Raw genomic sequence first — 25,935 nt, 5'->3', positions numbered from 1 at the left:
TCAGCAGCAAACGAAACCTGTCCAGGCATGTCCAGCCCAGCTAGGAACGAATGAGCATGCGCAAATCAAGACCTAATTCATTTAAATAAAATTCGTCCTTTGTCAAGAATACATTTAAATTATATATGAAAAATTGTAGTATGATTTACTTATCCTTCACAATAAGCTGCTTGCATGTAATTCTTAATTGTTTTTAATGATTCCCTTCAGAAATTAGTATTACAGCGTAAATTGTACTGCGTTTAAAATAATATATATTACAATACCACTGAGTCATTTTTATGAGTGCAGGCAAGCTAGAAAACACCTCCATAGGACTAACATCTAGCTGTGCCACGGCGACCTGCCAGGCTCACATGATTGACAACTGCCTCCAACGTACCGGACAGCGCACGATTTGGCTGCGCGTAACAGAAGCTGATCACAACGCTAATTGACAGACAAGCTACATTTGCAAAACAAGGGATTTCCTTGAGCTTCGACACAAGAAAAACAATAAAAAACATCATGTGTACTTACCTCTTTAAACTTTTATTGAAGATACCTCCATTAGTGGCCTTGTGCTTTGGCAATAGTCAAATTCAGAGAGCTGTCTGTTTGACACATTTCTATGCACCCCTGTTGGGGTCAGTAGAAGTTAAGCTGTGTAATCCTACTGTAACTGCAGACAACCTTTTCCATTTCTTGGATAGTTTTGATCTTTTGGATCAGTGCTGTCTTATGTAAGTTACAGATGTGCACGCCCTTGCTTTCATTTTTAGTATCCGTACTTCACCAAGGATTAGTGAAGACAAGGTTTTGGGAAGACAAATGCATAGCTTCCAGTTTGATTTTGTTTGTAGTCTGTGAGAATTTAGACCTTGCTTTGTGCTGTTGTAAATGTTTGTGCGTACTGTTGTAATTACTGTCTTTGTTTCTGACTCACATATACTCCACGGGATCTCCGGTTGCTCAATAAAAGAATCAAGCCATTGGCTCTACTCCTGCATAGATCTGGGCTACAGTTTTTTCTGTCTACAATTTGGTCCTCCATCCATTCCCTTTTCAGACAAAGAAATGGAAAGACCGTGGGCACAACTGCTTGTTGCTCGCACAATTATGTACAAACCTAACTGTATTTTTTAAAATGTCATCCTACAAGATAATTTGGTAACACTTTGCTTAATGCCAGCGTCCTATGCATGACATAACAGTGTCATAATAGTGCCAAACATTTTCATGACACAGGCGGATGAGTTATAAACATGATGTCAATGTCATAAACGTTTTACGGTCATGAAGAGTTGACATTGTTTGGGCTGTCTACCATTTCATGCAATGTCATGCAATGTTAATGACATTGACAAAATGCTTATGACACATGCATGACTGTGATATGACACTGTTATGTCATACTGTACATATGACACCGGCGTCAAGTAAAGAATTGCCGATCATTTTTTGTACCTACTGAATGTGTGTGATGGTTTAGAGTACCTACATAATGTGTGTGTAACTTTATGCCAGTGTGCATTTCAGATGCCCAAGACAGACCGAACTCCAGAGACACATAGCAGGCAAAACGAGTGAAGCGAAGAGAGACGAAATTCAGTGTTCCAGAGCTCAATGGTCATCAGGTCGTTGCGGCGAATCATTGGAATGAAATATTTATTTTGTTCATTTGATTGGCCACCACAGGCGAAATTCGCTCCTCATTTGCATAATATTAAACTTGATCGAACATTTTTGCTTCGCTTTGCTCCTTTTCGCCTCCGGCATAGGAATGTATGACGAAGTTCTCGGTAACACTTTACAATAAGGTTAATGATGGAATAATGTCTGAAGTAATGACTAATTAATAGTGAATAAACATGTGATTCATGTATGCAGTAATGCCTACTCCATTAGTAATCAATACATAATGATGAATGACTCATGATTGGAATAATAATGATTCACTATGAAGTAAATGTGATATATCAGGGGTTAATTAAGGGTGTGAGATCCAAATGTTAATAAATCATGTGTTAACATTGCGGAAAAAGATCATACCATATCTTTCCGATCATATATGAATCAGACCTTAGTTAACGGTGCAATCGGAATTACTGACCATATACTTCCATTATTACTGCACCGTTAACTAAGGTCTGATTCATATATGATTCATAGTTCGCTTGGTCAAATACACGTGTATGTGTCCCTCGCGTATGGCCCACAAGCCAAGCATGCTTGTCTGCTGCAGTCTCACTCCACTGGTGGGCAAACATGGCCAAACAGGTCACACACATCCACTAACTGAAGATGCAAACATCTTGACTTAATTTACACAAGATACATATTTTGTTCAACAATTAAATTGACCATGTGATGGGAAGTATAGGGTTTTATTGCATGGGAGTTACAGTATTACAACCCCCCAGGGAAGTATTAGGAAACTCCCCCACCTGACCTTATGCCCTCATTTTAAAAACAAGTAAATACAAATGTATGCCCGAGCACATCACTTTGTAAACAGAATCCCGTCATTACACTACTTGTATCACTCTTACAAAATACAATCTAGATATACAATTACACGTATGGCCCTCTACAAAAACAAAACAAAACAAAATTTTCAGTCAATAGCATTGCCCATTTAGAAAACGCCTGGCATATCGCACCGATGTAGGATAAATACTGTGACAGAGGGGAGATGAGCTCTGGCTGGCTTCATTGCCGAGGTGAGAAGGCTGAGCGGAGGTCCAGAGACGGCTCCAGTCCAAATCAAACTACAGCTAATCCCTCACAACTGGACTCACCGAGAAGGGAATTAGGAGTGGTCCAGAGGTGCACACACACACGCACACACACACACACACACACACACATACACGCACACACACACACACACACATGCACACGCACACGCACACACACGCACACACACACAGAGATGCACACGCACACACACTCTGATTCACACTAGCACATTAACATCATCAGCCATGTCCATTGGGCAGGGCAGGGCTATTCAGTTCAGAGGGCTAAAGACTGGTTTGGATTGGTTAAAAGCCAGTGCTGGCTGGCTTACATTTTCACCAATTCCATGAGCCAACCATGCCCTTATACTTGCAGACAGAGTTCTTGTTGAATAACACCTCATTATGTGAAGCGACTCGTTATTCAGACTTTGAGAACTTGGCTTGTCGACTGACAAGACAAATCGCTTATTTTTCAGACAGTTTGACGACAACAAAATCTAGGGCAGCTCAAGAGAACAGAGAGGTAGCATCATCAGAGATATCGATACTGCATTCATTTATTGTATTTACACACTGTTAAAAAAGTATTCTTAGGTATACGAGGAATAAGATGAGAAACATGTTGCTTGTTTGGGCATTGTAAAGGCAAGAAAAAAGGTCCCATGACTAACTGATCCGAAGCACCTTGTGAAAACAGCCTTGTGTAGCCCTGCCTTGTTAGCACTCGCTCTGGCAGTCAGCAAGCACACAAATAAGCTGGTAATCGACTACTGACAACATTTAATAGCACGAGCCAGCAACAACACACGCTGTGCAAATTCAGTTCTTTCATCAGCAATAACATTGAATAAAATAAATATATATATTTTTGAGCGCCTTTTAAAATACCCAAGGACACTTTACAATCAAAACAAATACATAACAGTAGGGAAAGTATAACAAAGCTTCAGTGAATTAACAATAGGAGAGTAATTAAAATGCAAAAATAAAATAGAAATAAAAGTACAATACAAATAAATATTTTAAAATAAGAAAAAGAAGTAGAATGCATTTGAAAATAAAATAAAAATGAAGGGGGGGAAAAATAAAATAATAATGTGTAAAATAAAAAATAAACTGATACTTAAAATTAAGTGGAAGTGCCTGTCAGTGAAGTTGAAAAGCAGAAGTGAAAAGGTGTGTCTTGAGCTTAGATTTGAAAGTAGACAGTGTAGAACACTGACGAAGTGACAGTGGGAGAGAATTCCAAAGTTTGGGGCCAACAACACTAAATGCCCTGTCGCCCATGGTGCGCAGGTGTGTGGAGGGAACTGTAAGGAGGAGTGAGTCAGTGGATCGTAGTGTGCGGGTGGGATTGTATGGGGTGAGGAGACTTGTGATGTAGGAGGGTGCAAGGTTGTGCTGGGCCTTGTATACGAGGAGGAGAATTTTGAAACGGATACGTGAATAGATAGGAAGCCAGTGTAATTGATAGAGGATAGGGTTAATGTAATGTCAGGGTCTGGTGTGTGTAAGTAATCTAGCTGCTGAGTTTTGAATGTATTGTAGACGGTTAATCAATTTAATAGGGAGACCAGCGTGAATGAGGGTATCAGCAGAGGTAGGGGTAAGAGAAAGGCGGAGTCTGGAGATGGTTTTAAGGTGGAAAAACGCAGTTTTGGTGAGGTGTTTAATATGGGATTCAAAGGAGAGCGAAGAGTCGATGATGACGCCCAGATTTTTTACTTCAGAGGAAGTGGAGGTAAAATAGTCAGGGATAGAGAACTGAGAAAGGTTTATCTTTTTAAGTAATGATGGGGTGGCGATGATGATGGCTTCGGTTTTGTTTTGATTAAGTTTAAGAAAGTTTTGGGTCATCCAATTACTAATTTCATTGAGGCAGGTTGTTAAGTTAGCGAGGGGGAGTGGATGGGAGGGTTTAGTGTGTATGTAGATTTGGGTGTCATCTGCATAACAATGAAAATTTAGGCCATCTTTTCGGAGAATGTTACCAAGGGGAAGAATATAAATGATGAAGAGTAGGGGGCCTAAAACTGAGCCTTGTGGAACACCATGTTTATACAGATATTACAGATATGTTGTTACTTTGTCGAGGATATTACAGACAGTATGACATTATTGACATGACATGTTATGGACATTATGTATTTCAACAAAAGTTGTAAATGAGCAAAGTCAGTCCCTATTACAGACATTGCAAATGACATTAAAGAACATATTACAGCATTTGGTCTTCTTCTACTGTAAATGTCTTTGTCATGGTGTAGTGTGTGTGTGTGTGTGTGTGTGTGTGTGTGTGTGTGTGTGTGTGTGTGTGTGTGTGTGTGTGTGTGTTGTGTGTGTGTGTGTGTGTGTGCGTGTGTGTGTGTGTGTGTGTGTGTGTGAGAGAGAGAGAGAGAGATAGACAGAGAGAGAGAGAGAGAGAGAGAGAGAGAGAGAGAGAGAGAGAGAGAGAGAGAGAGAGAGAGAGAGAGAGAGAGAGAGAGAGAGAGAGGAGACAGAGAGTCAAATTAGTTAATTCAATGTTGCTGGCGAGACAGGGAGAGGCCGAGTTGGTTTATCATAATGCATAGCCACTCAAAGTCACCCATCTTTGAATGCAGTGTTAACCAAATGACTTACTGTACGTTACCCATACAATGCAATCACCAAAACGAAATGGCCGTAGATATTTGTCACAAACACTGACTTAAGAGTGAAGATATGCATTATTTTCACAGTTGTCATATCGAAAGTGCAGCATCAAATGAGCAGTCATTACAGACATTTATTTAAAAAAAACATTAGTACACCTTTCTGCCTGCCTCCTACCCTCCCGTGTGCATGAATGAACAAGGTACACATCATTCTGTACTGACCCACTCCACCATGTCCTCCTCCCTCCACCTCCTCCATCCACCCCCTTTCTCTCTACCCCTCCTCCTTCTACCTCCCCATCTCCTCCCTACACCTCCTCCCTCCACCCCCTTTCTCTCTACCCCTCCTCCTTCTACCTCCCCACCTCCTCCCTCCACCCCCTTTCTCTCTACCCGTCCTCCTTCTACCTCCCCATCTCCTCCTCTCTCCACCTCCTCCATCCACCCCTCCTCCTTCTACGTACCCATCTCCTCCTCCCTCCACCTCCTCCATCCACCCCTCCTCCTTCTACGTACCCATCTCCTCCTCCCTCCACCTCCTCCATCCACCCCTCCTCCTTCTACGTACCCATCTCCTCCTCCCTCCACAATGTCCTTCTTTCACCCCTCCTGTTCTTCTTCCATCTCCACCACCTTCTCTTCTTATGCTTCACTCTCTTCCACCCCCTCCTCTCCCCCTTTTGTTATTTATCATTCTCTTTTCTCATTCTCCTTCTTCATCCTCCTCCTCCTCATCCTCCTCCATTTCCATCTCTTTTGCTTCACCTTTCTCCACCTCCTTTCTCCCTCCTTTTATTCTTCTACCTTCATCTCCTTCTCTTCCCGCTCACCTTCTCTTCCATGTTTTCTTCTTTTTCACCCTCCACCCCTCTGTCTCCTCTGCTTCAGCCTTCTTCACCTCCTCCTCTCCCTACTTTTATTCTTCTACGTTCATCTCCTTCTCTTTCCTCTCACCTCCTCTTTCATGTTTTCTTCTTTTTCACCCTCCACCTCCTCCATCTCTTCAGCTTCAGCCTTCTCCTCCTCTTCCCTCCCTCCCATGTCCTCCTCTACCACCACCTCCTCTTCTTCTATCTCCTCCTCATCCTCCCTCCCTCTCATCTCCACCTCCTGCCAACCCAATCTCCATCTCTTCTACTTCACCCTCCTCCTCCTCGCCCTCTTCCTCTTCCTCCTCCAGTCAGCGTTCCTCAGATCTGGTTTTCCCGCCTGACGGCAGGGGCGCGGTGACCCTTGCTGTTTACACAAGCACAGCACGCTTTGTCAGTTTGGCTTCTGACCTTCCTCTCCTCTCCCCTCCCCTCCTCTCCTCCCACACACCTCAGCCTCCCCAGAGGACCCTGGCCTGCGCTGGTCAGAGGCAGTGGTGGTGTGTGTGTGTGTGTGTCTGTGGAGGGGTTGTGTAACCTTTGGGGTCACCTTCGCAGCAGTCGGGGGTCTGCTGCCGCTGCGCCCTCCTCGTCCTCCACGTCTACGGGGCTCTGCTCCCCGCAGCGCCGCAGGGCCCAGGGAGGTAATCCGATCAACACCACTCACATTAGTCACCCCTTTACTCTTAAAAGGGGGTGCGCTCGTGGACTCTCCACGTACCTGTGGTGCTGTTGACTCGCAGTGGTGGATAGATTAGTGATGCCTGCTGGACGGGGGTCAGGGGGTCAATGAGGAGATTGAAGACCTGTGGATGATTTAGAGCCAGTGAGGTGGATCATTGATTATCCCGCCTGACTTGAACCTCCACAGACAATTCAGACTCCTACTGCCTACCGACAACTGTCGAAACCCATCATTTTCTTGGCTGCTCTCGAAACCAGCCTTGGACTTCATGCGCCTCTCTGTCTTCGGGGGGTTGTGCTTACAGAGTCGGCCGTGAGATATGACATATTCCTGAAGTGACAAAAACAACCACACCTTGGAGGGGAAAACGAGCGCTGTCCAAATACCCAGTGGGGCCAGAGGCAGCAATAACACCACATGGTCACCGGACTCATTCACACGGCGAGCCCTGGCGAGCTCTGCGGATGCCCCCTCCTTGAGGTTAAGAGTTGTTGTGCATGTGGATGTGCTGCTCTGTCCCTCCCTCTCTCTCTCTCTCTCTCTCTCTCTCTCTCTCTCTCTCTCTCTCTCTCTCTCTCTCTCTCTCTCTCTCTCTCTCTCTCTCTCTCGCTTGCAGTGGAATCCCCTTCAGAGCCCATGATGATGTCATGCAATATGATATTCCGAGCCCAGAGCAGCCCCCCGGAAGGCTTTGGGGGAAAGTGTCCAACGCACACAGCTCGCTGAGGGGCCCTAAGTGCCCTTAGTGTATGTATGAATGCATGCTGTGCTGTGCTGTGCTGTGCTGTGGCCCAGAAACCTACAGACCTATGGAGAACTCTTGCATGATCGTTTCAATCAGTCTGTTTCAATATATTAGGGACCATGTAAAAATTAAAACATAGATGTCGCCCTCTCATGCATTGTACCAGCATTGGCCTAATTTCCATCAGCAGTCCCTGGCAGGACATGAAACTTTAAAAACATGTAGGTACATACAGGTACAATGGATGCAATAAACAAATAACTCACATGAGCCCCCCCCCCCCACACACACACACACACACATATTGAATATAGTATATTGGCTTAGATGTGTTCCATGCCGGTATTTACCTTCTTATCCCATTCCCCCTCCTCCTTCCTTCCTTCTCTCCTGTCCTATAAAGTATTGAAGCTCAACCCCCAATGAAACAGATCAATGACATCAGAAGATTCTGATAAAATACAGGACACCTGTCTGAGGTAGGCAAAATATGGAAAAAAAATATTTTAATAAGTGTAAAGGGGGATGCTGTGGCACAGTGTGCTAAGCCCCCCATATGGGCTTGCATGGCCACAGGGACACAGGTTTGAGTCTCAGCTGGATCATATCCCAGCCCTGTCCTGCACCATCTCTCTCTCCTAGCTTCCTGTCTCCATCTTCACTGAACTATAAAGGCTAAAAAGCCCCAAAACAAACAAAAATGATGCGCCAGGAAACGTATATTTAAATGCTCTTCTTACAGTATGTCTTCACTACGTCCCAGGGTCTGGGATCTGGCAGCTTTTTCATGGGCTTGACAGCTCAGTGTGTCCCCTCCATGGACTCATTCACACATACACACACGCACGCGCACGCACACGCACGCGCACACACACACACACACGCACGCATACACACAGACGCATGCACGCACACACACAAGCAGCTGAGCTTTAAAGTAGGGATTCTTTTCTATGAATTCATTAAAAATCAATTTACACCTCAGAAGACAACAAATGTAGACCAGATCTTACTGGGTGATACAATCTTTTATTGGCCACGAGTCATGACTTGCAATATGAGTACTGGAGAAGGGATACACTCTTCAATAAACCGACATTTGTAAGAAATATTTATTTTGATTTTGAATTGGCCGACAGCACATTCAAATATTTAACTACATAATCTCAAATAGTTATCACATTTCACAGTAAGGTTAATCATGGTGATCTACAACAATCTCAAATTGCATTCTCTTGACCCACTGTGGTCTGCAAGAAATGCAACACAACTGATTTTTTTTCATATTTTTTAATTAAATTAAAATACAACATGTGCATGTAGGCAATATCAGGCTCAGGGCCGGTCCAAGATGCTGGTGGACCAGCAGAGACAAAGGGGAGCATTTTATAGGCAGTATGGTCCTGCATATGCAAAAAAAGAGGTTTTGTTTGGGGGCCCGTCCGAGAAGCTCACCAATGAACTCTTTACAAAGATGCACAGACCTATAACCAAATTACGTAACCAAAGTAATGGCATAAAAAAACTGATTTGCACTAAGGTTGCAATGTCAAACTCACATTTTACAAAAGACAACAAAATCAATCCACTGCACCAACACTCATTTTGCAGAATTGGGAACATAACTCACTGCTTTACACACAATTTCTAAATGATGAACGCACTCCTATCCCTAAACTCTTGAAAAATGACATGCATTTTTTTTTTTTTTACTGTGTGTGTCTAGTTGCTGCAATGTGTGCTAGGAATGTGATGGGTGTGTTAACAATTTGGTACAAAAACATTTCAGTTAGGCAAACTGTGTTGGGTTTTGCAATGCATCTTCTCAGTTCTGCTGATTTGGTGTGAGGTTGCAGTATTTGTGTGAAGAGTTCTGCAAAAACAGCTTAACTTGCAAAAAACGAGCTTCAGCGATCATTATGTCATTACCTGGCATCTCAGAGAGGTTTGGGCCTGGCATTGTAATGATCCTGCCTGTCTGTTTGCTGGCTTGTTTGTGTGTCTGCCTGCAGTGATTTAGGTCCACTGCAAGTGGCCTTAAACATACATCACATGCATCAGGCATTGTCAAGGGTGCCAGGCTGCCATCTCTGATGTCCCAGGTTGCCATCTCTGATGAATCTGATGGCTCTTGGTTTTCATTTTGTTTCATTCTAATTATTTAATGTTTGCTTTCTTTTTTGCCGTTTTCTTTATTCCTTTCCTTTTTTGTAAAGCACACTGAACTACATATGTGTATGAAATCCACTATACAAATAAAATGCCCTTGCCTTGTTTCCTACTGTACCATACTCATGCACACACAGCACAAAGCGTTGCTGGCTTCATATGAAGAGTAGTAAGGGGTGGTGGACTGACCCTGGGTATAAACACTGTATAACAAATGTGCAAAGGAGACTACTGAATGGTCTTGTGCTGTTTTAACCCCACCCAACTCAGCCAGCATCACTCACCAGGCCAGACCCTGGCACTGGGCCAAGCACAAAGAACCGTGCCCTATAAATCTCATCGGTAGAGAACATATAGGAGCAAGCCACTGAGCCGTAAAGTTTAACAGCAGAACCTGGAGAGGCTGTGACCAGTGTAAATGGGAGCAACAGTCCCCGTGCTGGTCTCACCTATATTGGATATTAGCAGGGCCACTGACAGCTTTGGCCGGACCAGGGACAAAGTCATCAGAAAGCCTATAATGTAATGGCAACCCAATTCTGGGAGCCCTCTCTCCTTGGGCCCAGGACAACTGACCTTTTTGTTCCCCTTCCTGTTGGCTTCCCTGGATATCATACACGTTCACTTTACCAGGCTGATGACAGTTGACTACTTCCAGTAAAAAAATGTGGGTTCAGAGTGACACATGGTGGTGAAAAGCGTGCCAAAATGTTACCAAACTGTAACCATGTCAAATGACCTAAAGACTTGTATGAACAAGACGCTTAACCCCTTAAGACACGGCTTTATAAATTAGCTGTTACCAGAATGGCAATGACCAAGTCATAATGTATTACTAAAGGCCCCGTCCACTGTCATAGTGGTGTAGTACTATAGTAGTTAACTTTCAATGTCTATTACAGCGTGACACAGGAGGTACTGCGTGCATTAAGGGGCTACAGGCAAATCCTATAAAGCTTTACAGTTGGTTCAAAGTTCACTGATGTCTTTTCAGGAGCATTGTCAAACACCCTCTCATGGTACCCCATAAGCTACAATTCCCCTCGCCCTCCTGTTAGGCTATGTAAACCTCCTTAACACAGAACCCCTGTTGTTGTAAGCGTGTAATAGCCAGACTAGCCTGGGCAATGACCAAGTTGTAACGTGTCCGTACTGTTGCAGTAAGCTTGCAATGTTGTAGTTACATGTAAGTTTGTTCAGTGAACTGCAAAGCATTCCATAAGCAGAAACTGTGTGTACTGATGTAGAAACCACACACTGGTCACCAGGGTGTGATTTATCGAAAAACAAGAAGAGGGATATGTTTCAAATGTTGAGCAATATCAATGGAATTACATTAAACTGTGATTCAAATCATCAGAAAAAGTGGCGATATCAAAACCAGAGGAGGGGACAGCCCCCACCCGCCCCTATAAATCGCACCCTGCTGATCACCATCTTTCTCATCTGGTACAGAGAACAGCAGAGCTGTTGCAGGAAGTAGGTTTGTGTTCAACTTGACAGCCATCTTTTTTTTTAAAGCCCAGCCAGTACTGTTGTTAGCAATATACAGTTTCCTATGCAGACGCACAAAAGACAGAACTCAAACATCACTACTGTCCATAAAATGGTCCGTATTGATTAAGTTAACCATACTTGGTTTTGCCAGATGTGTTGTAATTACTTTGTCTGTTCTTTAATGTCAGAACAGTGTTCTGTAAGTAGAACAGAACAGGCTGATTCTAGCACATGGAGCTGCACACGGGACGTGTCATGGTTTCCCGTGATTTCCCCACAGTTTAGCGTCGGCTCCTAACGAGGTTTAGCCCGCACACAAGCACGCTCGGAGAGCTCTGTTTCTGCTCAAGGAGAGACCACTTCTGATGTGAACGCGGACGAGCTAAACGTAAACCTATTTGCAGCCACAAAAATAAACTGTTCCCTAACAACTATTTATTTTTGCTGGAGCTGAGACGATTATACAGTTTACATTGAGAGGTAAAACCTTTACCTGTTGAATGGCAGCGCTAAACTAACTCCACTCCTGTGGCCCCAGTCAAACATCTGTCTTTATTTTTAGAGATTCTCTGGACTCAACATATTTCAAATGAAGCTACTGGATACAAAACCATATCATGCTATAATGCAGATAACTATAGGTGTTTTTTTTGTTACCTTATAGGCTAAATGTAGGCCTATACCATAGCCTTTCTCTATCCATGCTCCAAGTGGCCCCAGTCCACTGACTTATATACAGTCCCCTCATTGCATATAGCCTTGAATGTCTCCACACATACTGTATTAAGTAAGAGCAGACCTGTATGCAACCTGAGATCATCCATATTGAATTGAAGGATTGTTTAGGTACTACCCACACTAGTGGATGAGGGAAAGCCTCACATGTTCGACTGAGGTGAGACTAACTGTTTCCATCCATAAGGTTCTAGAATAAGACCTGTTTAAGATCGCTGTCCAGTTGCAAAGGCAGGGGATCTCTCAAAAAACAAAGAGAACTTTTGCTAATAGGAGTGTAGTTTACATTACATATCCATGGCAGTCAAAAGTAACAGAACGTTTGACCCCTTGAGACTTCCATGAGTGTATGAATCATTCATCACTGCTGAAGCTCAAACAGTGGTAGTTTCTGTGTCTATTAGTGTTCTATCATCTTCAGTGGTTGTAGCAGACGGGATCGCCAGTGATCCAACTCACTCAACAACACAACTGACGTAACTGACAGTTTGAAGCAGCAGGTTAACAGATTAAGACTACACCATATATTTTATTGCTGTATCATTCCCGGTGCTCCCTGTAATGTATTAATGCCTCCAGTGCTACTCTCTACCATACCATGTCTTAATGTTCCCTGTGCAAACTCCTCTACCATATAGACTGTATTAATGTTCTCAGTGGTAACTTCTCCTCTGTCCTATATATTAACAGTATCAATGCTAACCTCTCCTCTGTCCCATGTATTAGTGTTCTCAGTGCTCGCTCCTCTACTGTGTGGGTCATTGAGGACATGCCCGGCCAGGCGGTGCGAGATGCCAGCTCACGGACTACAAGCTGTCCCAGCGCTCACCACAGTGCCACACAGGCCCAGCTGGAACCGCTTACCTCACTGATGTACGCTGATCTCCTTAAAACAAAATCTAACAGCAAGGGAGCAAAACCCTCTGGCCCCAGCCCCGGCTCGCGCAATCACTTCCAGCTTTCATTTCATGCAGCCGTCACCTGAATGGATGTGAGTGCTGGCATCCTGAAACACGCTCCGAAAACTGACTTTGGTCTCTTTAACTACGTTTTTTTAAAAGGCCATTATGCTTTCCCTGACATGAGTTACAATGTGTGAATGTGTGCACGGAGTGTACTGTATGATTTTGTACGTAGCGCGTGCATCATACCAATTCATTTCTTGTACAGTATGGAACAGGGACTTTCAAAGGTCGGACATGCAAGCGTCTGAGACACACTGGTTCTTACAGAGCCGCATAGAAGAACGGCTCTTAACAGTAGGGGTCAGCTGTGCCTGTGCGTTTGTTCCCCCCCACCCGTTCCTCAGTAAAATGGGGAACACATTTGGACCGAACCAGACTGACGCTTGTACGGTACAGTACGTGTATGCATACGCAGTAAATTCTGCAGTGCTCTTTTTAACACTTAGAGAGTTGATTTGACATCATTTGGACTCAAAGGAACTCTCTCAGTGTTGAAGTAACACTGCAACATTTACTGTGTACGCACCCGTAACATCTGGCTGTGTTCGACCATTGTGCTGCTATATGACAGAGAATGAGGCCTTTGTTAAGCCCCGAATCACGTCTGCGCATATGTCTGTTTCCACATGTCTGTGCCACAGCAAGCGCAAGCTTATGTAGATGCTGTTGTGTTAGTGGTTTTTAGCTCTGGCGCTGCATGAAAAAAAAAAAAAACATGGCTAATGTCACTATCGCAAAACATTTCTTCTGCCGTTCTGCCAAGTCTGGTCTCAATCCCCCCCACCAAGCACAGTGATGCCCTGTAAAGTTGGGTAAATTCAGAGCACAATTCCCCCCCCCTTTCTCTCAGGGGGGTAAGGAATACAAAGGGAGACTTATGGTCATCTCTCAGGCGATTACAAACAATATTCTGTGCGGCTGACAATTAAAATATTGGTTTACAGTTGGTCTTTCATGTTTGACAGGCCTACTGGCCCCGCAGTGGGTGCTTCATTGAGAGACATTTGGAGAATTATTTTATTTATGGACTGAACAACCCTTTTCGCTCTCCAAAATATACACTCAGAGGATATATCTGATTTGATTTCACACTTTTGAAGATAACATTAACAGATGTTTCATAAGACCATAACATTGCAGCCTACTTCAGCGAGAGTTTTATTCGAAAAATAAAGTGCATTAATGGATCAGAAGTTTTGGACAACAAGCCCAAATAGCAATCGTGATCGATGCTGTATGTCCATGCCTTCCCCCATTTAACTCTCTCCCCCGTTTAACACATTCCAAAGTAAAATATACCATTACTGCACCTAATGTGAAATAAAACATTCTTAAGTCATTAACCTCCATTATCTCTATCCACAGTCCTGACCTGACAGGTGTTGCTATTTTAGGGTTTTCTCAGCAGCCAAGTATAGCACCTTTACCAATGCCAAAGCAATGTCAGTGTGTGGAAATTAGGTCTAATTCAAGGTGTGTCCTGTCTGTATGTGCAGTGTCGTATAGTATGTAGTGGAGAACTGCATGTGTAGTGTACTATAGTGTAGTATGTAGTGGTGGACTGCATGTGTAGTGTACTATAGTGTAGTATGTAGTGGTGGACTGCAGGCTGTCAGACACTCTCATTATCTGTAATGGATGTTAGCTAAACACATTAGCCTGACCTCTGACCTCAGCTTCCTCGCACAGCCAATCAAAGTGCCTGGGGGAAATGTAGCGTTGCCCGACCTCACGTCACGTGCTGTCGACTCACGTCATGTCACCTCGCGCCCCTTTCCTCACCGCACCCAGCTGAGGGAAGTATGTCACAGACAGGCGTCCTTCTGAGAGGGCAGAGGGATGGGGGCAAACACACACACACACGCACACGCACACACACACACACACACACACACACACACACACACACACACACACACACACACACACACACACACACACACACACACACACACACACACACACACACACACACACACACACACTGATACAGACACATACACGCACACACACAAACACAGATACCAGGCGTCCACGTGAATACACACACACACACACACACACACACACACACACACACACACACACACACACACACACACACACACACACACACACACACACACACACACACACACACACAGATACAATACCTGTGTATGACATCATCACTGTAGCTTGTGAAATCACCAGGGAGTTCCCTGCCAAAGTCAGAGCCGTGGCTAACTCTATCAATCCTGCAAATCTGCTGTGGTTGTGCCAGACTGGGCTGCAACTAGTGCACAAAAATGCAGGGCCTCAATCAAGGTATTTGGGGTTCCTTGGCAAAAAGGGAATTGGGGCCCTCTTGTCTAAAGTATTGGGGAGGGGGGGGGCCCTCAAGAGAGATTTCAATAGCAGTCACATAAATTAACACTGAGTTTAGGGAGGTGTTCACCACCACATAAACTTGTCATTTTGTTGTCATTTGAAGTTCATAAACAGTCACTATCAGGGTGTGCCCCTTTCAGCTGGGTGCCCTAAGTCTTTGCCTAGTTTGGTTGCCTGGTTGTGACTGGCCTACAAAACTTGGAGGCCTGTATTCTTTTACTAAAACCACACGGAATGAATTTTTACCCACCACTTTGCACCCGCAGCTTGAGAGTTTTAGAGAGAGTTGAGAATCTAAACCCTGCTAAAGTTTCTGGTGTTGGCGCAGGCTTCCTGCCAATGCCTTACCCTGTACATGCTTTAGGCCACATTACATCTAATGTAGCCTGTTAGCAACAGAGATGGTGATGCTGATGAGGTGACGTGAGTTGACATAAAGCCGCAGTTCAAATTACACGACAAGTACCCGCAAAATCAACACCTCACGCACACTCACCCAAAGAGATCGAAAATGTCAGGGTTCGGGGTGTATGTGTGTGTATGTGTGGGGGTGGGGGCTGGGGTACCACTATGTTATTGTAATGTATTGTATGCAGGGCCACTGACAATTTTGATCGGGCCCATGACAAAATCATCTGAAAACGCACCACCCCCCTACCCAATACGTCTATCGCGTTTGTGCATGATGCCTTTGTTAGTTGACTCGTGCTCCACAACGCCCTGTGACAGGTTAGGTTTGGAGATGCTTTTGGTCTGGGCACAATTTAGCCATTTCCCTCGCTTGTTTCGCTGTTCTTGGCATGGTTCGGCATGGTTTTGGTCAGGCCACAGGAGAGCTTTTTTCACTTTTAGAAATTGGCTGTGGCAACAGAACATCTCTGACACGGAGGGAAAACTGTGCAAACCTCGTCGTCACGTAACAAAGGGGCTTTTCCGTGGTGTTGAGGACCACGACTTAACTTTCAAAGGAGTCGCACCACAGCACGGAATATACTGGTGCTGGCGCAGGCTGCCTGCCAATGCCTTAACCTGTACATGCTTACTGTATGCCCGCATTACATCTGATGCAGCCTGTTAGCAACAGAGATGGGGATGCTGATGAGGTGACGTGAGTTGACATAAAGCCGCAGTTCAAATTACACTACACTAAGTGCCCGCAAAATCAACACCTCGCGCACACTCACCCAAAGAGATTGAAAATGTCAGGGTTCGGGGTGTGTATGTGTGGATTTGGGGAGGTGGGGAGGGGGGGGTACCACCATGTTATTGTAATGTGCTGTATGCAGGGCCGCTGACGGTTTTGGTCGGGCGTAGGACAACATCATCTTAAAGCCCCACCCATCCACCCAATACATGCAATGTAATGGGGAACCGATCCTGGGCTGCCCCCTCTTCTCCCTGGGCCCAGGAGAAATGACCCCTTTGTCCTCCCCTGTCAGCCTCCCTGTACTGCATGTAATATAAAACATGATGTACCCCCACCCCCCCCATTTACAGTAATTCTGAGGCCACCAGCTAAGCCAAATGCCTGCCCATTCTTGGCATTCAGGTCTCACCTCTGCTGACAAGCCCCAGTCAGAGAAAATGAAGGGAGTGGTTTTGGACGCCCTCACCAACCCTGCCCTTGCCCTGACTGTGTGTGTGTGTGTGTGTGTGTGTGTGTGTGTGTGTGTGTGTGTGTGTGTGTGTGTGTGTGTGTGTGTGTGTGTGTGTGTGTGTGTGTGTGTGTGTGTGTGTGTGTGTGTGTGTGTGTGTGTGTGTCAATAAGTGTAAGCATGTGTGTGTGTGTGTGTGTGTGTGTGTGTGTGTGTGTGTGTGTGTGTGTGTGTGTGTGTGTGTGTGTGTGTGTGTGTGTGTGTGTGTGTGGGTGTCTGCGCGTGTCCATGTTTGTGCAGGGCGTGAATACGAGTGTGTGCTGTGTTTTGGTATTGGAGCGCGACCCCATGACTAAATCCAGAAACGTGCGTTGTGGCAGTGGCTCTGGCTTTGGCTGCGGCCAACATGGCATCATAAAAGCAAGTAAGATAACATGCCAATTTGAACCGTCTATCGTGTTTGTGCATGATGCCTTTGCATGTTGACTCAACACCCTGTGACAGGTTAGGTTTTGAGGCACAATTTAGGGCACAATTTCGCCATTTCTCTTGCTCTTTTGCTGTTCTTGGCAAAAGTAAAGCTGTAGAAACATTGCTTTACCGACAAGTTAGAGTTAGACATGGTTTTGGTCGGGGCACAGCAGCGCATTTTGCGCGTTTAGCAACAGAAATTCACAGTGGCAAGAGAAGATCGCCGACACGGTGGGAAAACTGTGCAAACATCGTCAGGTGACAAAGGTGCTTTTCCGCAGCGTTGAGGACCACAACTTAACTTCCAAAGCCGTCGCACCTCAATGTGGAATGCAGTGGCGTGTGATACATACGGCTTTACATGATGCCAGTCTGCTGTGGCTGCCCTGCTCTGTGGCTGTAGCTGTAGCTGTTGCTGTGCGCTGCTGTCATTGTGTTCCATTATAACATGGCAATTACACTCTTTAAGGCTCCCATGAGATCACCCACGGGCCGACACGGTTTTCCCCACCAGCGTTTGCATGGTGATCGGAGTGGCACACACACACAGGCACACATGCATATAGGTATACACACACACACACACACACACACACACACACACACACACACACACACACACACACACACACACACACACACACACACACACACACACACACACACACACACACACACACACACACACACACACACGTGCCAGCACACACACGCATGAAGGTACACACACACACACACACACACACACACACACACACACACACACACACACACACACACACACACACACACACACACACACACACACACACACACACACACACACAAAGCACACAAATTACACACAGAGAGAAATTACGTACAAAGCACACACATACACAAACAAAGCACCGTCTGTCTGTAAGAGACACGTTTTATGCAGGCACACTACAGCCGGCGGGCAGAATAACATTTTCCAGTAAGTAGACGGGGAGGGCTGAACGGAGGAGTAGCCTGGTGATAGCGAAAAGCTTTGGTGATGGTATTGGTGGGAAATAAAGACTGCATCATGTTACTAAGTCTTGCAGGAGCTAAGGATGCTGCCACTGCCAAAGCTCTTGGAAGCAGGGATAGCTTCTCGCTCTCTCATGAATAAAAGTTTTATTTGTGCAATAAAATAAGTGACATCACTTATCTGCTCCTAGTCTGATTTTACTGTAAATCTGAACGTTTTAGAGTGAAGGATTTAATACAGTACTTGTAAATAATAATAAAAAAAATAAACTGAAACAAAAATCTACTCAACTCATTCATTCACACTCATGGTCTGTCTGTTTACCAAGTTTCAAGAACAATCGGACAATTGCAAGTTTTCCATATGACAGCAAATGAATGCTTTCATGTCTCGAAAACTTGACTGGCATTACGTTGGTGTCATGAACGGTTTGGTGGTGGTGATGGTGTCAAGTTCTGACAGGGGATTGATTCCAAACAACCACTGAAGTGAACTTATTGTTTCCTTCACACACAGTATTTATATTATGTTACATTACATTACACTTAGCTAGTGTTGTAGTACTAGAGACCAGTCTTTGTCTTGAGAGCGGTCTTAAGACGTGGTTTTACACAGTCTTGCTCTGGTCTTGGTCATGACTTCATTTGGTCTTGGACATAGCAGTCTTGAAGGGATTTGTGCATAAACCAAGTCACGCATGCTCACCACAAAACCTTACTGTAACACAATGTTAAAAATTATGTACTGTGGTGTACTGTGTGTAGCATAAATTAAACCATGCTCATTTTAGGCCATAGAGCTAAGCCTCACTATGGTGCTTTTGCACTTTTGTTCTTGCTAGTGTGTGATAGCATCATCTGTGGGGCTAGTTAGTAGTAAGTCTGTTTTTGGCCTTGAGTCGGTCTTGCCCTGCCTTCGTCTTGGTCTCGACTTGATCTTGGTCTCAAAACCCTGCCTTAAAAAGAACATTCTAGAGTTTGTGTCACATAATTCCACCAGTCTTATCCCCTCTCAAAATCCAACATCAAAACCCAAAAGTGACTTACAAGCAATACAGGGTTGACCTCTGTCTAAACATAACACAAAATGGGTTTTTCTTTGTCTCAGACATGAATTGTTAAACAATAAGAGATCAATAGCAAGTTATTCAATAGTTGTAACAACCATTCAAAGGATTAACTTGTGAAACTCTGCACGCCTTTCTCATATAACATCCATCCACCTCCCCCACCAATTTATATGTAAAGAGTTCAGGGTATAGTTTTTCAGTAAGGAGCCAGCTTTGTTCTTATAAGTCCTATAAGTAAGTATAAATCTTCAATGTTGGCTGAGATATTCTTACTCAGTGTGAAGTCATTGGATCAGTGTTTCCTGAGTTGAATTTCCCCAAACCATTTAAATTACATGGCCAGAGTTTTCAGTTATTCACAATGCAAACTGAAAAATGTGTGTTCCATGGACACGTCTCTTTTTTTAGTGCCCCAGTGATTTGAAGGACTTGGTGTCAGGATAATTTTGCCATATTCTACATCATGTGGTGTATGGAGGTGTATCCCCTGTTTCTTTTATGGCATTCTCACAGCACTCTGACTTGTGTAATACTCCAAAGAGCAATACAGTGCTGTGCGTTTCAATAGTTAATCACCTGAATCCTTGGCCTATCAGTATAACAAAACACACGGAAGAGATCCACAAGGGTTTCAGCACTGCTCTGTGGTTAATGGAGGGGTGTTTTGATGCGGCCCATGGGTGACCCCGAAAATAAGCAAAACATCAGTGTTTACACATTGAGGTCAGCCGCAAAGCAGGGCTGTATGACCGCGCTGCTCTAGCATTTACACTCCCATTTGTCTGGTCTGCCTATAGCAGGGGTGTCAAACATACGGCCCGCGGGCCGCATCCGGCCCGAGGGAGGGTTCCAACCGGCCCGGATGTAAAAAAAAAAAAAAAAAAAAAAAAATTTTTTTTTTTTGACTTTTTTTTTTATTTTTTTTTTTAAATTAAATAACCGAAATGCGCAATTACGGCCCTCGGGGCAAAATCGAAACCTGCATGACATTAACCCAATGGTCCCTCTGTTACACTGTATATATGTAGTAAAGTGCACCTCACACTTCTACACTCGCCTCCAAAATAGTTGTCGCCTACCCATCTGTTTGGAATAACGGCTAATAACCTGACTTTCAATTAATCACTTGGCTTCATAAGTCCCTCATATGAAAGCTACAACCCTCTCGAATGAAAACGTATGTACAAAAATAAATTTCATGCACCAAAGAAAGATTGACCCTTTGATGAACACAGACAGGGCAGATTTTGACAAGACAAAAGTTTTGTCGCCTATCGAACATAATGTGAAAATGAGCAGATAAGTCACTTCAAAACACTTCAAATACGCAGATCGGGTGTCATACGTAATCACTGGTTCACTCACACCTCTCCAGAAAATCAACTTTGGCCTTAGGTGTATGTTTAGGGTCATTGTAATCATGGAAAGCAACACAATGAAAATCAATGGAGTTCAATGAGAGATAGTGACATATTTGCTATTCGTAGAGCAATAAATGTTTAACTTCATGATGTAATCAATGATAAAAGTCCTCACACACCAGCAGCATGCATGCAGCTCCACATAAGAGCTGTATCCCTCCCATGTTTGACTTTAGGCACCATGTATTTTTTCCAAATTCTTCACCTTTAACACCAAAGACGTCTCTCCCACTGTCCTGTCTCAAAAAAGCCAGCCAAGAGTATGTCAGGCCTAATTCTGACAAAAATGAAGGCTAATGGGACTCATACTCTGAAATCAAGATCCCAAGATCAACCATTGTAGAACTGATAGCATCAGAACTATATGGTGTTGGAGATGAAGAATATGAAAAAATAGAAATGGTGCATAAAGTGAAACATGGTACAGATACAGCTCTTATGAGGAGCTGCATGCATGCTGCAGGTGTTTGAGGGCTTTTGTCATTGATTAAATTATGAAGTTTAACATGTATTGCTCTACAAATAGCGAATATGTCACCATCTCTCATTGAACTCCATTGATTTTCATTGTGTTGCTTTCCATGATTACAATGACCCTAAACATACACCTAAGGTCAAAGTCGATTTTCTGGAGAGGTGAGAGTGATTCGGTGATTAAGTATGACACCCAATCTGCGTATTTGAAGTGTTTTGAAGTGACTTATCTGCTCATTTTCACATTATGTTCCATAGGAGACAAAACTTTTGTCTTGTGAAAATCTGCCCTGTCTGTGTTCAATAAAGGGTCAATCTGTCTTTGGTGCATGAAATTTATTTTTGTGCATGCATTTTCATTCGGGAGGGTTGTAGTTTTCATATCAGTGACTTCTGAAGCCAAGTGATTAATTGAAAGTCAGGTTATTAGCTGTTATTCCAAACAGATGGATAGGCGACAACTCTTTTGGAGGCGAGTGTATTATAAATAGTGAATTTGTACTGTAACAGGCATTTCATAAAGCTCATATATTATAGACCTCATATATAGAGATAAAATGTTAATACTTCTTATTCGTATTGTATTGGTATTGGTTGTAATTAAATAATATATATAATAGGATTTGTATTGGTTCCTATTAAGCTCAAACTGGAAACGGGATGTTAGAATGCGTGAAAATGCAGGAAATTACATATAAGAAATACAAAATTTTCTGGGGGTAAACCCCCAGACCCCCTGCCAAATTGAACTGTCCCATATTTAATTAATTGACGGTTGCCAATGAATGAATGAAGTCAAGGAAATTTTGCATAGGATTATCAGTATTGCATTGCTTTCTACATATTCAACACACTTAAAACGTGATAGTACTGAACACTAATCCTCTGCTTTACGTTTTTTTTTTTTTTTTTTGCGATGATGTTACTAATGCGGCCCGCTTGAGGTCCACATGGGTTGTATGCGGCCCCCGGACCAAAATGAGTTTGACACCCCTGGCCTATAGACTTACAGTTGCTACCGCTTTAGAATCACTCCTCCAGCCTGAAAAACTGCAGTAAAAGGAAATTATTAGCTTTGTGGCTGAAATGCACAACTGCGTTAACTACTCTTTCACCTCTTCAGAACTATTAGATTAAACTGTGTAATAAGCCTATTGTGGAAGGGTTGTACATTTTACTAAACCGTTACGGTCACACTGTCCCAAAATTGTGGAAATGTCCTTAAAACGTCTGTCGCTAAACCTTAAGTAAGTTTCGATGTTACGTAAGGGCTTCTGGATTTCCTTGAAGGACACTAGTTCTGGTTGTCATGGGAGCGAGATTTGTTAGGGTCTCTCACCTTTGACCTCAATGGCAGCCCTTCAAGTGTCCTGCACGGGGAGTAAAAAAAAGACTACTTGACAAAAAAAAGAAACATAATTTATGTGAATTGGCGGAACAAGCTTCTCCTAGGCATCTGCTCTTTCTTCTTTCCCAGAAAACACACATATACTCACTGCGCTCTGAGCGTTTTAAATTGACAGGGTGTAGCTCTAACAAGGCCTGGGGGAATGTGGTCATGAGCTATCGAACTGGCATTATTGCACAACAATTTTCACTTTTCTTTCACACACACACACACACACACACACACACACACACACACACACACACACACACACACACACACACACACACACACACACACACACACACACACACACACACACACACACACACACACACACACACACACACGCACACACACACTAAACTTGACAGAATGTAAATGAGGGAACAATGTTGACTGAATAAACACTTGAAGCAGCCACAGCTTGGCACCACATAAACACCAACTGTCAAAAATATCCAACTTCACCCCATAACCGTGATCTACAATGCAGCAATTACCATTTCCAAAATTTGACATTTCTAGAATTACTCATTCATTCCTCAAGGTGAAATAAAAAGAAGAAAAGTCTGGCCTTGACTTGCCCAGCCATTCAGTCAGAATCAGTATAAAATAACTCTGGAAACTTTTGTTCCAGAAGACAGGTTTCTTGTTGATATTAAAACAAGTGCATCTTTCATTCATGTCACACTGTAACGACTTACTGTGTAACTACTCAATACTCGTACATGTATACAGTATCAATGTATCGCATGATACTGGAACATGTACCTGCCTTCGGAATAAACACAGCGTCTCTACTCTACTAGATTCTTATTCTACACTGCCACATCTACTACTACCACAGTACAGTATTATGCACAATGCGGCAAGCCACACAACCACTTAAAATGCAAAGTTCACTATAGTATACTACACAGTACAGTATAGTAAAGTAAAGAAGCAGAGATTATTCACAAACCGACGAGCTCAGGCCTGTGAAGAGCTTAAGGCCCGTAGCACCATAATGCACACCGTTGGAACACTGTAGTAGTCATTGAAAAGTTAACTACCATAGTACTGCACTACCATGACACAACACAGGGCACTATAACATGGTCATTGCCATTCTGGTAAGAGCCCATTTATAACGCTGTGTCTTAACTGGCTTAATGTCACTAATATGACAGAGGCTTATTAATGGAAGCTCGCTAATGATTGTCTTTGCCTCTTTCCTCAAACTGCCTACTGTAACACACTAGTGGTGGACAGTGCTTTTGGTAGCAAGAAAAAGAAAATGTGACGTCAGCCATGTTACAGAGAGACATACGGTATGGCAGGGCTTTTTAACTGGTGGACTGGGACCCCAGAATTCGTCGCAGAGGGGTCCTGTGTGGGTCACTAGAGCTGTGGTGTGAAATGTAGGAATTGACCCTTTTATTGCCCGACACAAAACTGAAACAAGATGTGGTATTGCATGAATGAGTATGATGTCGAAGAGAGACTGAAACACGGTTAATACTCCTCTCCACTGATTGATAGATATATTGTATGTTAGCATACAATGCAAATGCTGATGGATATTATCACATGCATATATTTTTGATAATTATTTGAAGATTCTGATGGTGCGACAAAATATGGGGTCACAACATAATAACCATGGAAATTTGTGGGTCCCAAGACTATTCCAGTTAAGTCCACTGATACCCTCCTCATACCCCACTACCACACACACACACACACACACACACACACACACACACACACACACACACACACACACACACACACACACACACACACACACACACACACACACACACACACACACACACACACACACACACACACACACACACGCTTAAAGGGACACTGTGTGAGATTTTTAGTTGTTTATTTCCAGAATTCATGCTGCCCATTCACTAATGTTACCTTTTTCATGAATACTTACCACCCGCATAACATTCTAAGTATTCATTATGACTGGAAAAATTGCAATTTTCATACATGAAAAGGGGGATCTTCTCCATGGTCCCCATCTTCTCAATTTCCAAAAATAGCCATTTTTAGCTGCAAAAATGACTCTACTTGGACCATACTAGAAAATATTTGTTTATTACTTAGAAAACGTTCATGTAAAGATCAAATTTGTCAATAGGCAGCCCAATTTCAATAAGCAGCACAGTTGCAGTACCTTTTTCGACCATTTCCTGCACAGTGTCCCTTTGAAGGAAAATGCACACAACCAAACAGACATAACTTGGCACGCACGCACGCGCACGCACGCACGCACGCACGCACGCACGCACGCACGCACGCACGCACACACACACACACACACACACACACACACACACACACACACACACACACACACAAACACACACACACATACATTACTGTAAAACACACAGGCCTCATCCACCTCCCAGGGTCTGGCCTCTCATGGTTCTCCGTGTCTCCCAACTGCCCTCAGCTGTCCAAAGTAAACAGCACCCTGCCCTGACCGGACCGGACTGCAGACCCGGGTGGCAAGAGTGCTGCAGCACTGGGTCCATGGAGGGGTGCTGAGGGTGAGATGCTGCAGCAGAATTCACTCTCACTACAGGCCCCATTGTCAGCCTAAATCACACCGGGTCGATGGAGGGGTGAGGAGGGGGTTGCTGAGGGTCAGGATTCACTCTCACTCAGAGGTCTCCTCAGCTTGCTTTTGTGCGCTATACGAATAAAAGGCAACGTGCAGCAACTACATATTTTCATCAAAATTGAGTTTAGAGTTTAGTCTTCTCTACACCTCTTTTATCTTGTGACTAAACCTTATGCTCCAGGTGTGTCCCGTTTTAGAGATATTGCTATCTCGAATTTGCAGTCACTCACTACAATATCCAACCAAATAACAAGACTTTGAAAGCATTTTCTCACTTTTATTGTTGGCATAGTTACTGCACTTTGCCTCCTTAGGGCAGAACTGTCAGCCCATTGGGTCGATGGGAGGGGTGATGAGAGGAGTGCAGTTGCAGTATTCTCTCTAACATGGGACCTCAGCCTGGTACTGTAATGCCCATGTTTCCAGTAAGCCATGTGGTTCTCCCCCCCTCGTCTTCACATATTGACACTGTAGCACGTGTCCCTGACATCAACTCTC

This window comes from Engraulis encrasicolus, chromosome 2, assembly GCF_034702125.1.
Source record: "Engraulis encrasicolus isolate BLACKSEA-1 chromosome 2, IST_EnEncr_1.0, whole genome shotgun sequence".
NCBI classification, from domain to species: Eukaryota; Metazoa; Chordata; class Actinopteri; order Clupeiformes; family Engraulidae; genus Engraulis; species Engraulis encrasicolus.
This window is presented reverse-complemented; position numbering follows the sequence as displayed.